This window comes from Haematobia irritans, chromosome 2 (genome assembly GCF_050003625.1).
Source record: "Haematobia irritans isolate KBUSLIRL chromosome 2, ASM5000362v1, whole genome shotgun sequence".
Taxonomy (NCBI): Eukaryota; Metazoa; Arthropoda; class Insecta; order Diptera; family Muscidae; genus Haematobia; species Haematobia irritans.
Window position 1 is genome coordinate 186,850,696 of NC_134398.1, and position 10,301 is coordinate 186,860,996.

Sequence of the window (10,301 nt, forward strand, 5' to 3'; positions counted from 1 at the left end):
TTATTCTTTTCCAGGATGTAAAAACAATTTCATAAAGACTAACTCAAAAAAAAAATTTTTTCTTGCTAATTGCATTTTCCCTCACATCTTTCTCACTTCCACGAAGTTTTTTAGTTCTTAGCACCTTTTTCTGTGATACAAACAATGTAGAAGAAATTATACGATTTTATAATTTTTAAATTTTTTTTTTACCTTTCGCCTGGACGGAGAATCGAACCGCGGACCATGCACTTTGTAAGCCAACACACTAACCACTGAGCTATGTACCTGTTATGGTCATCAATAGATAAATAAGTTATATTTATATAGCATAGCTTGCGGCGCTATCGAGCCGATTAAACAAAGTTTATTTAACAGAAAAATACATTTAGTTGGGCACCTTGGAGCAGTGGTTGCTACGTCCGACTTGCATGCCAAGGGTCGTGGGTTCGATCCCTGCTTCGACCAAAGTTTTTTTTTTTTTACATATATTCCAACTACGGTCGGAAGATTCCGAAAAAATGTTCAACATTACATTCTACTATATTAAATTTTTACTATGAACTGTAAAATGTGTCTTATTAAAGACATAAATTTAGAAAAGAACAGTGTTTGATATAAAGGAAATGGACTGTGTTGTTGGTTCAAAAATAACTTTTTTTATTGAAAAAATAAAAATTTTGTAACAAACGAATTTTTTTGGTGATAAAAGTGTATACTTTTCGAAGCAATTCAAAAAACTCTAACAAAAGAAAAACGTTGTCGGTACACGTTTTCCAAACGTTTTTTTCTTTGCGTGTATACGAAAAGATCGCCGTTGATGACTTTTCTATGCAAAACGAGCATGGTTGATGACTTTTCTATTTGAGAACATCGTGCTGGATGACTTTTGATCGAAAATTTGTATCTATGTATTCTCCAATCGTTTTTGTTGTATATAAAATAGTTTCCTTTTAAATATTTCGATTCACAGTGCCTGAGCATCATAATATTTTTTTTTTGTTTTCATCATCGATTTTGTTTTTATTTCTCTGCTTTCGCATTGTTTTTATGGCACACCACAGTCAACGTGCCACGACAATAAAACTAAAAATTAATTAAAAAAAAAAAACTTATTGACACCATGATTTGTTCAGATCACCAGAGATTAGCAGACCATTAAACTTGCATCAGAGTTAGTATTTCATGTAAAGTGCTTCGATAAAGTGGTGGTGGTGGTAGTGTTTGGTGTTGATTATTGCAGGCTAATTGTGGTCCATGTTAACAATTTCAATCATACATAATCGTCGATAATTGATTGTCATTTTTATTAAAGTCTTGATTTCGTCAGCATCTAGAATTGTTGTTTGTAACAGACGACGACTAGTTCGCATACAAATTGATTACTCCAAATTAAGGTATTTGTGTGAAAATTTTCTTATAATTAATTTTAGATGTGTTGAAAAAAAATTATGGCCTTATTTCAAAACAATTATGAATTATTAAAACTGTAGTGGTAGTTTCAGTTTGAATTTTATTTGTGAGAACTATAAAATGCTTGCTTAGAAATGTGTAAAAAAATAAAATACCAGAAAATTTATGATAATAAGAATGTTTATTCAATTAACTTTATTAAGTAATAAAACATAGAAAATTAAAAGTGATCAAAAAAATAATACAACATGTTAATATCGACAAAAGAACAAATTTAAAACATGAATGAATAATAACAGGTTGGCTGATAAGTCCCCGGTCTAACAAAGAAAAACACATTTTTTTTGTCAAAATTCGTTTTTATTATTCAACATAGTTCCTTTCAAGAGCGATACAACGATTATAACGACCTTCCGATTTTGTATACCATTTTGGTAGTACTCCTTCGGTTTTGCCTCAAAATAGGCCTCAGTTTTGGCGATCACCTCTTCATTGGAGGCAAATTTTTTCCCTGCGAGCATCCTTTTGAGGTCTGAGAACAAGAAAAAGTCGCCGGGGGCCAGATCTGGAGAATACGGTGGGTGGGGAAGCAATTCGAAGCCCAATTCATGAATTTTTGCCATCGTTCTCAATGACTTGTGGCACGGGCGTTGTCTTGGTGGAACAACACTTTTTTCTTCTTCATATGGGGCCGTTTTGCCGCGATTTCGACCTTCAAACGCTCCAATAACGCCATATAATAGTCACTGTTGATGGTTTTTCCCTTCTCAAGATAATCGATAAAAATTATTCCATGCGCATCCCAAAAAATAGAGTCCATTACTTTGCCAGCGGCCTTTTGAGTCTTTCCACTCTTCGGAGACGGTTCACCGGTCGCTGTCCACTCAGCCGACTCTCGATTGGACTCAGGAGTGTAGTGATGGAGCCATGTTTCATCCATTGTCACATATCGACGGAAAAATTCGGGTGTATTACGAGTTAACAGCTGTAAACACCGCTCAGAATCATCAACACGTTGTTGTTTTTGGTCAAATGTGAGCTCGCGCGGCACCCATTTTGCACAGAGCTTCCTCATATCCAAATATTGATGAATGATATGACCAACACGTTCCTTTGATATCTTTAAGGCCTCTGCTATCACGATCAACTTCATTATACGGCCATTCAAAATCATTTTGTGGATTTTTTTGATGTTTTTGTCGGCAACCACCTCTTTCGGGCGTCTACTGCGTTCACCGTCCTCCTTGCTCATTTCATCACACTTGAATTTTGCATACCAATCAATTATTGTTGATTTCCCTGGGGCAGAGTCCGGAAACTCATTATCAAGCCAAGTTTTTGCTTCCACCGTATTTTTCCCTTCAGAAAACAGTATTTTATCAAAACACGAAATTCCTTATTTTCCATTTTTTTCACAATAACAAAAGTTGCTTCACAAAAGACGCTCTATCTCACAAACTAATTGACTTACAGACGTCAAATCTTGACACGAATCATTTGAAGGTTGGTACTATATAAAAATAATATGCATTTAATACTAGCGACGCCATCTATGTGTCAGACCGAGAACTTATCAGCCAACCTGTTAACACATACAAAATTTTTTCAATGCAGTCATTCTATTAAACTTGCCGTTATACAAAACAAATCTAAATTTCAAATTTGAGTTAAACTACGAAGTCATTAATTTTGCCATCGGAAACTGCCATCTAATAAAAGTTGTTGACGCCAATATAATTAATTCCATACCATTTCATTCTATTTTACTTCACCTTGAATTCCCACTTAATGATGAATTTTTTTTAGTATCTCCATTTTGAGAGTCAAGTTCAAGTTTTTAAAGTACAATCATTCCCATAGCTGAAAATGGTTGCATTTTTAAGATTCCGTATAAACTTGAATTTCGAAAACAAAACTACTACAATTCAATGAAGTGGTATCGGTAATGAATTGCGCTATGTTTGTCAGTTTTATGAAATAAGCTAAATCCATTTATTGCAGAAGTTATAACGAGGAGTACATCACAATTTTACGAAATTTAAATTTCCGTTTATGGAAAAACAAACAAAATATTTTAAAATAAATCAATGTTTAATTTCTTATTCGATTTTCACTAATATCGATATCTAAAAGTTATAGGAAAAAAATGCATGACTTTTTATATGTGAAAATATTATTGTTGAAGACTTTTCTATAGGAAGGATAATCCTTGATGACTTTTCTATGCGAAGACATCATAGTTTATGATTTTCCTATAAGAAAAGATCATAGTTGATGACTTCTATAAGAAAGCATGCTCATTGATAACTTTTCTATACGAAAGAATGATCGTTGATGACTTTTTTCCAATAAAAGATCATTGCGGCTTACTTTTCTATACGAAAGGATTATCGTTAAAGACTTTCCAATACAAAAGGATCATAGCTGATGACTTTTTTATAAGAAACAATCATCGTTGATGACTTTTCTATACGAAAACATCATCGTTGATGACTTTTCTATACGAAAACATGATCGTTGACGAATTTTCTATACGAAAACCTCATCGTTGATGATTTTTCTCTACGAAAAGATCATCGTTGATGACTTCTATAAGAGAAGATCATCGTTGATAACTTCTGTACGAAAAGGCCATCGTTGATGACTTTTCTAAAAGAAAATATCATCGTTGACGACTTTTCTGTACGAAAAGATCATATTGATGATTTTTGAATACGAAAGATCATCGTTGATAACTTTTCTCTGCGAAAAGTTTATCGTTATGTTTCTATACAAAAAGTCATCGTTGATGACTTTTCTATACAAAAAGCTCAACGTTGATGACTTTTATGTACGAAACCATAATAGTTGATGACCTTTATATACGAAAAGATCATCATTGATAACTTTTCCGTACGAAAAGATTATCGGTGATGACTTTTCTGTACGACAAGATCATCGTTGATGACTTTTCTTTGTAAAAAAATCATCGTTGACGACTTTTCTGTACGAAAAGATCATGTTGATGATTTTTCAATACGAAACGTTTATCGTTGATGACTTCTCTATTCGAAAAGATCATCGTTGATAACTTTTCTGTACGTAAAGGTCATCGTTGATGACTTTTCTATATGAAACGTTTATAGTTGATGACTTTTCTGTACGAAAAGTTTATCGTTGATGCCTTTCTATAGAAAACGTTCATCGTTCATAAATTTTCTGTACGAAAGGATATATCGATACGAAAAGTCATCAACGATGATCTTTTCGTATCGAAAAGATCATCGTTTATCGTTGATGACTTCTATATCGTTGATGACTACTAAATATATCGTTTATCGTTGATGACTTCCATACGAAAAGGTCATCGTTGATGAGTTTTTTGTATGAAAGGATCATCGTTGATAAATTATCTGTGCGAAAAGATCATCGCTATTGACTCTTTTGTACGAAAAGATCATCGTTGATGACTTATCTATACGGAAAGATAATCGTTGATGACTTTTCGATACGAAAAAAGCCTTCGTTGATTACTTTTCTCTTCCAAAAGTTTATCGTTGATGACTTTTCTATGCGAAAAGAAGATCATGTTGATGACTTTTCGTACGAAAAGATCATCGTTGATGACTTTTCGATGCGAAAAGGCCATCGTTGATGACTTTTCTGTACGAAAAGATCATGTTGATTATTTTTCAATACGAAACGTTTATCGTTGATGACTTTTCTATTCGAAAAGGTCATCCTTGGTGACATTGCTGTACAAAAAGATCATCGTTGATAACTTTTCTATACGAAAAGTTTATTGTTGATGAATTTGCTATACGCAAATGTCATCGTTTATGAGTTTTCTGTACGAAAGGATCATTGTTGATAAATTTTCTGTGCGAAAAGAAATTCTTTTATGACGAAAAGATCATTGTTGATGACTTTACTTTACGGAAAGATAATCGTTGATGACTTTTCGTTGCGAAAAAAATCATCCTTGATGACTTCTATACGAAAATGTCATCGTTGATGACTTTTCTATACGAAAAGCTCAACGTAGATGTCTTTTCTGTACGAAACCATAATAGTTGATTACATTTCTATACGAAAAGATCATTGATAACTTTTCCGTACGAAAAAATCATCGTTGATGACTTTTCTTTGCAAAAAAATCATCCTTGATGACTTTTCTAAAAGAATATATCATCGTTGACGACTTTTCTGTACGAAAAGATCATGTTGATGATTTTTCAATACGAAACGTTTATCGTTGATTGTTTTTCTATTCGAAAAGGTCATCGTTGATAACTTTTCTGTACGAAAAGATAATCGTTGATGACTTTTCGATACGAAAGGGCCATCGTTGATGACTTTTCCGTACGAAAAGATCATGTTGATGGTTTTTCAATACGAAACGTTTATTGTTCATGACTTTTCTATTCGAAAAGGTCATCCTTGGTGATATTTCTGTACGAAAAGATCATCGTTGATAACTTTTCTATACGAAAAGTTTATCGTTGATGACTTGTATACGAAAAGGTCATCGTTCATGAGTTTTCTGTACGAAAGGATCATCGTTGATAAATTATCTGTGCGAAAAGATCATCGTTAATGACTCGTTTGTACGAAAAGATCATCGTTGATGACTTTTCTATGCGGAAAGATAATCGTTGATGACTTTTTATTGCGAAAAAAAAATCATCGTTGATGACTTCTATACGAAGGGTTTATCGTTGAAGACTTTTCTATGCGAAAAGGGCATCGTTGATGACTTTTCTATACGAGAAGATCATGTTGATGACTTTTCTATACAAAAAGCTCAACGTTGATGACTTTTCTGTACGAAAACATAATAGTTGATAACTTTTCTATACGAAAAGATCATCAGTGATAACTTTTCGGTACGAAAATATCATCGTTGACGACTTTTCTGTACGAAAAGATCATATTGATGATTTTTCAATACGAAACGTTTATCGTTGATGACTTTTCTATTCGAAAAAGTCATCGTTGATAACTTTTCTGTACGAAATGGTCTTCGTTGATAAATTTTCTGTACGAAAAGATCATAGGTTATGTTAGGTTAGGTGGCAGACCGATGTATCAGGCTCACTTAGACTATTCAGTCCATTGTGATACCACATTGGTGAACTTCTCTCTTATCACTGAGTGCTGCCCGATTCCATGTTAAGCTCAATGACAAGGGACCTCCTTTTTATAGCCGAGTCCGAACGGCGTTCCACATTCCATTGAAACCACTTAGAGAAGCTGTAAAACCCTCAGAAATGTCACCAGCATTACTGAGGTGGGATTATCCACCGCTGAAAAACTTTTTGGTGTTCGGTCGAAGCAGGAATCGAACCCACGACCTTGTGTATGCAAGCCATTGCACCACGGTGGCTCTCCGATAAAATTTTGACCAAATTTTCTAATCAACAAAAAAAAATATCAAAATTTTCTGTAGAAATAAAATTTTTACAAAAAATTACAAAATAAACACGATGGCTCCCCACGAAACGAAAAGATCATCGTTTATGAATTTTCTATATCAAAAGATTACCGCTTGGGACTTGTCTATACGAAAGGATCATCGTTGATGACTTTTCTCTACGAAAACATCATCTTTGATTACTTTTCTATAACAAAAGATTATCGTTGATAACTTTTCTATACGAAAAGATTATCGTTGATAAATTTTCTATACGAAGAGATAATCGTTTATAAATTTTCTATATCAAAAGATTACCGCTTGGGACTTGTCTATACGAAAAGATCATCGTTGATTGCCTTTCTATACACATGGATTATCGTTGATGACTATAATAAATCAGACAATTTAAAATTGCCCTTGTAAATATATATTGTATTTAGATTTCCGATTTGTTCTACTCCAATACATATAAACAATATTTTCTCATATTCTTTAAAGCGGCCTCGTATTTTCCTAATTTGCGCATCATTCACATCACGGTATCTTGATAGATATTCGTTATTATATTTATTACATTATTTTAATTACCTGACTAGAGTGTTTTGACGGTAAATATGTACTATCGACAATCTCTTACCGAACTGATTGTAGCTACAACTTTTCTCCCTCCACCCACATTCCAACATCAAAGACACGAATGCAAACTAAAATTAGCTCATTCAATACAAATGTGAATTACCATAAAATAATATTAGCTCAACTCCATTCATTTCCAAAGCCAATACAAATAAATGAAGCAATTTTTGTTTTTAGAGAAAATTTCATATAGATTTTTTCGTTAGATAAAATTTCATAGAAATTTGGTTTAAGAGAAAAATTCTTAGAAATTTTGTCTTAAGAGAAAAATTCATAAACTTTGTTTCTTTAGAGAAAATTTCATACAAATTTTGTCTTTAGAGGACATTTTATAAAAATTTTGTCTTTAGAGAAAATTTCATAAAATTTTTGCATTTAAAGAAAAATTCATAGAATTTTGTCTTTAGAGAAAATTTCATAAAAATTTTGTCTTTAGAGAACATTTTATAAAAATTTTGTCTTTAGAGAAAATTTTGTCGTTAGAGAAAATTCCATAAAAAGTTTGTCTTTAGAGAAAATTTTATAGAAATGTTGTCTTTAGAGAAAATTTTGTCGTTAGAGGAAAATTCATAGACATTTTGTCTTTAGAGAAAATTTAATAGAAATTTTGTCTTTAGAGAAAATTTCATAAAAATTTTGTCTTTAGAGAAAATTTCATAAAATTTTTGCATTTAGAGAAAAATTCATAGAAATTTTGTCTTTAGAGAAAATTTCATAAAATTTTTGCATTTAGAGAAAAATTCATAGAAATTTTGTCTTTAGAGAAAATTTCATAGAAAATTTGGCTTTAAAGAAAACTTCATAGCAATTTTGTCTTTAGAGAAAATTTCATAAAATTTTTGCATTTAGAGAAAAATTCATACAAATTTTGTCTTTAGAGAAAATTTCAAAGAAATTTTGTCTTTAGGGAAATTTCATAGAAATTTTGTCTTTAGAGAAAATTTCATAAAAATTTTGTCTTTAGAGAAAATTTCATAGAAATTTTGTCTTTAGAGAAAATTTCATAGAAATTTTGTCTTTAGAGAAAACTTCATAGAAATTTTGTCTTTAGAGAAAACTTCATAGAAATATTGTCTTTAGAGAAATTTTCAAAAAAAATTGTCTTTAGAGAAAATCTCATAGAAATTTTGTCTTTAGAGAAAATTTCACAGAAATTTTGTCTTTAGATAAAATTTCATAGAAATTTTGTCTTTAGAGAAAATTTTGTCGTTAGAGAAAAATTCATAGAAATTTTGTCTTTAGAGAAAATTTCATAAAAATTTTGTCTTTAGAGAAAATTTCATAGAAATTTTGTCTTTAGAGAAAATTTCACAGAAATTTTGTCTTTAGAGTAAATTTTGTCGTTAGAGAAAAATTCATAGAAATTGTGTCTTTAGAGAAAATTTCATAAAAATTTTGTCTTTAGAGAAAATTTTGTCGTTAGAGAAAATTTCATAAAAAGTTTGTCTTTAGAGAAAATTTTGTCGTCAGAGAAAATTTTATAAAAAGTTTGTCTTTAGAGAAAATTTTATAGAAATGTTGTCTTTAGAGAAAATTTCATAGAAATTTTGTCTTTAGGGAAAATTTCATGAAAATTTGGCTTTAACGAAAATTTCATAGCAATTGTTTTCTGTAGAGACAATTTCATAGACATTTTGGCTTTAGAGAAAATTTCATAGAAATTTTGTTTTTAGAGAAAATTTTGTCGTTAGAGAAAAATTCATAGAAATTTTGTCTTTAGAGAAAAATTCATAAAAATTTTGTCTTTAGAGAAAATTTCATAAAATTTTTGTATTTAGAGAAAATTTCAAGAAATTTGTCTTTAGAGAAAATTTCAAAGAAATTTTGTCTTTAGAGAAAATTTCATAGAAATTTTGTCTTTATAGAAAATTTCATAGAAATTATTTCTTTAGGGAAAACTTCATAGAAATATTGTCTTTAGAGAAATTTTCAAAAAAAATTGTCTTTAAGGAAAATTACATAGAAGTTTTGTCTTTAGAGAAAATTTCATAAAAATGTTGTCTTTAGAGAAAATTTCATAGAAATTTTGTCTTTAGAGAAAATTTCATAGAAATTTTGTTCTTAGAGAAAATTTCATACAAATTTTGTCTTTAGAGAAATTTTCAAAGAAATTTTGTCTGTAGAGAATTTAAAAAAAAAAATTGTCTTTAGGGAAAATTCCATAGAAATTTTGTCTTTAGAGAAAATTGCATAGAAAATTTTCCGTTAGAGAAAATTTCGTAAATCTTTTGTAATTAGTGAAAATTTCGTAAAATTTTTTCTTTAGAGAAAATTTCATAGAAATATTGTCTAGAGAAAATTTCAAAAAAAATTGTCTTTAGAGAAAATTTCATGAAAATTTTGTCTTTACAGAAAATTTTGTCGTTAGAGAAAAATTCATAGAAATTTTGTCTTTAGAGAAATTTTTAAAGAAATTTTGTCTGTAGAGAATTAAAAAAAAATTGTCTTTAGGGAAAATTGCAAAGAAATTTTGTCTTCAGAGAAGATTTCATAGAAATTTCTCCGTTAGTGAAAATTTCGTAAATCTTTTGTAATTAGTGAAAATTTCGTAAAATTTTTTTCTTTAGAGAAAATTGCATATAAATATTGTCTGTAGAAAAAAATTCAAAAAAAAATTTGTCTTTAGAGAAAATTTCTATGAAATTTGCAATGAAATGAAATTTTCTCTAAAGACAAAATTTCTATGAATTTTTTGTTAAATACAAAATTTCTATGAAAGTTTTCGCTAAAGACAAAATTTCTATGAAATTATCTTTAAAGATAAAATTTTTATGAAATTTTCTCTAAAGACATTTTTTTTTAAATTTTCTCTAGACAATATTTATATGAAATTTTCTCTAAAGAAAAAAATTTTACGAAATTTTCACTAATTACAAAA

The 10,301-nt window shown here is 30.1% G+C and overlaps 1 protein-coding gene across 4 annotated transcripts in view; it reads left to right on the forward strand.

The window, feature by feature from the left end:
• Nucleotides 1-10,301, forward strand: part of Cdc14 (cell division cycle protein 14) — a 193,370-nt gene that overhangs the window by 124,143 nt on the left and 58,926 nt on the right. The window contains exon 1 of one of the 4 annotated variants that reach the window (XM_075297034.1): nucleotides 1,185-1,376. The exons of the other annotated variants lie outside the window; for them this stretch is intronic. The gene's annotated coding sequence lies outside the window, so the exon portion shown is untranslated. Of the gene's footprint in view, nucleotides 1-1,184; nucleotides 1,377-10,301 lie in introns of those variants that run through there. 4 annotated transcript variants of the gene reach the window in all.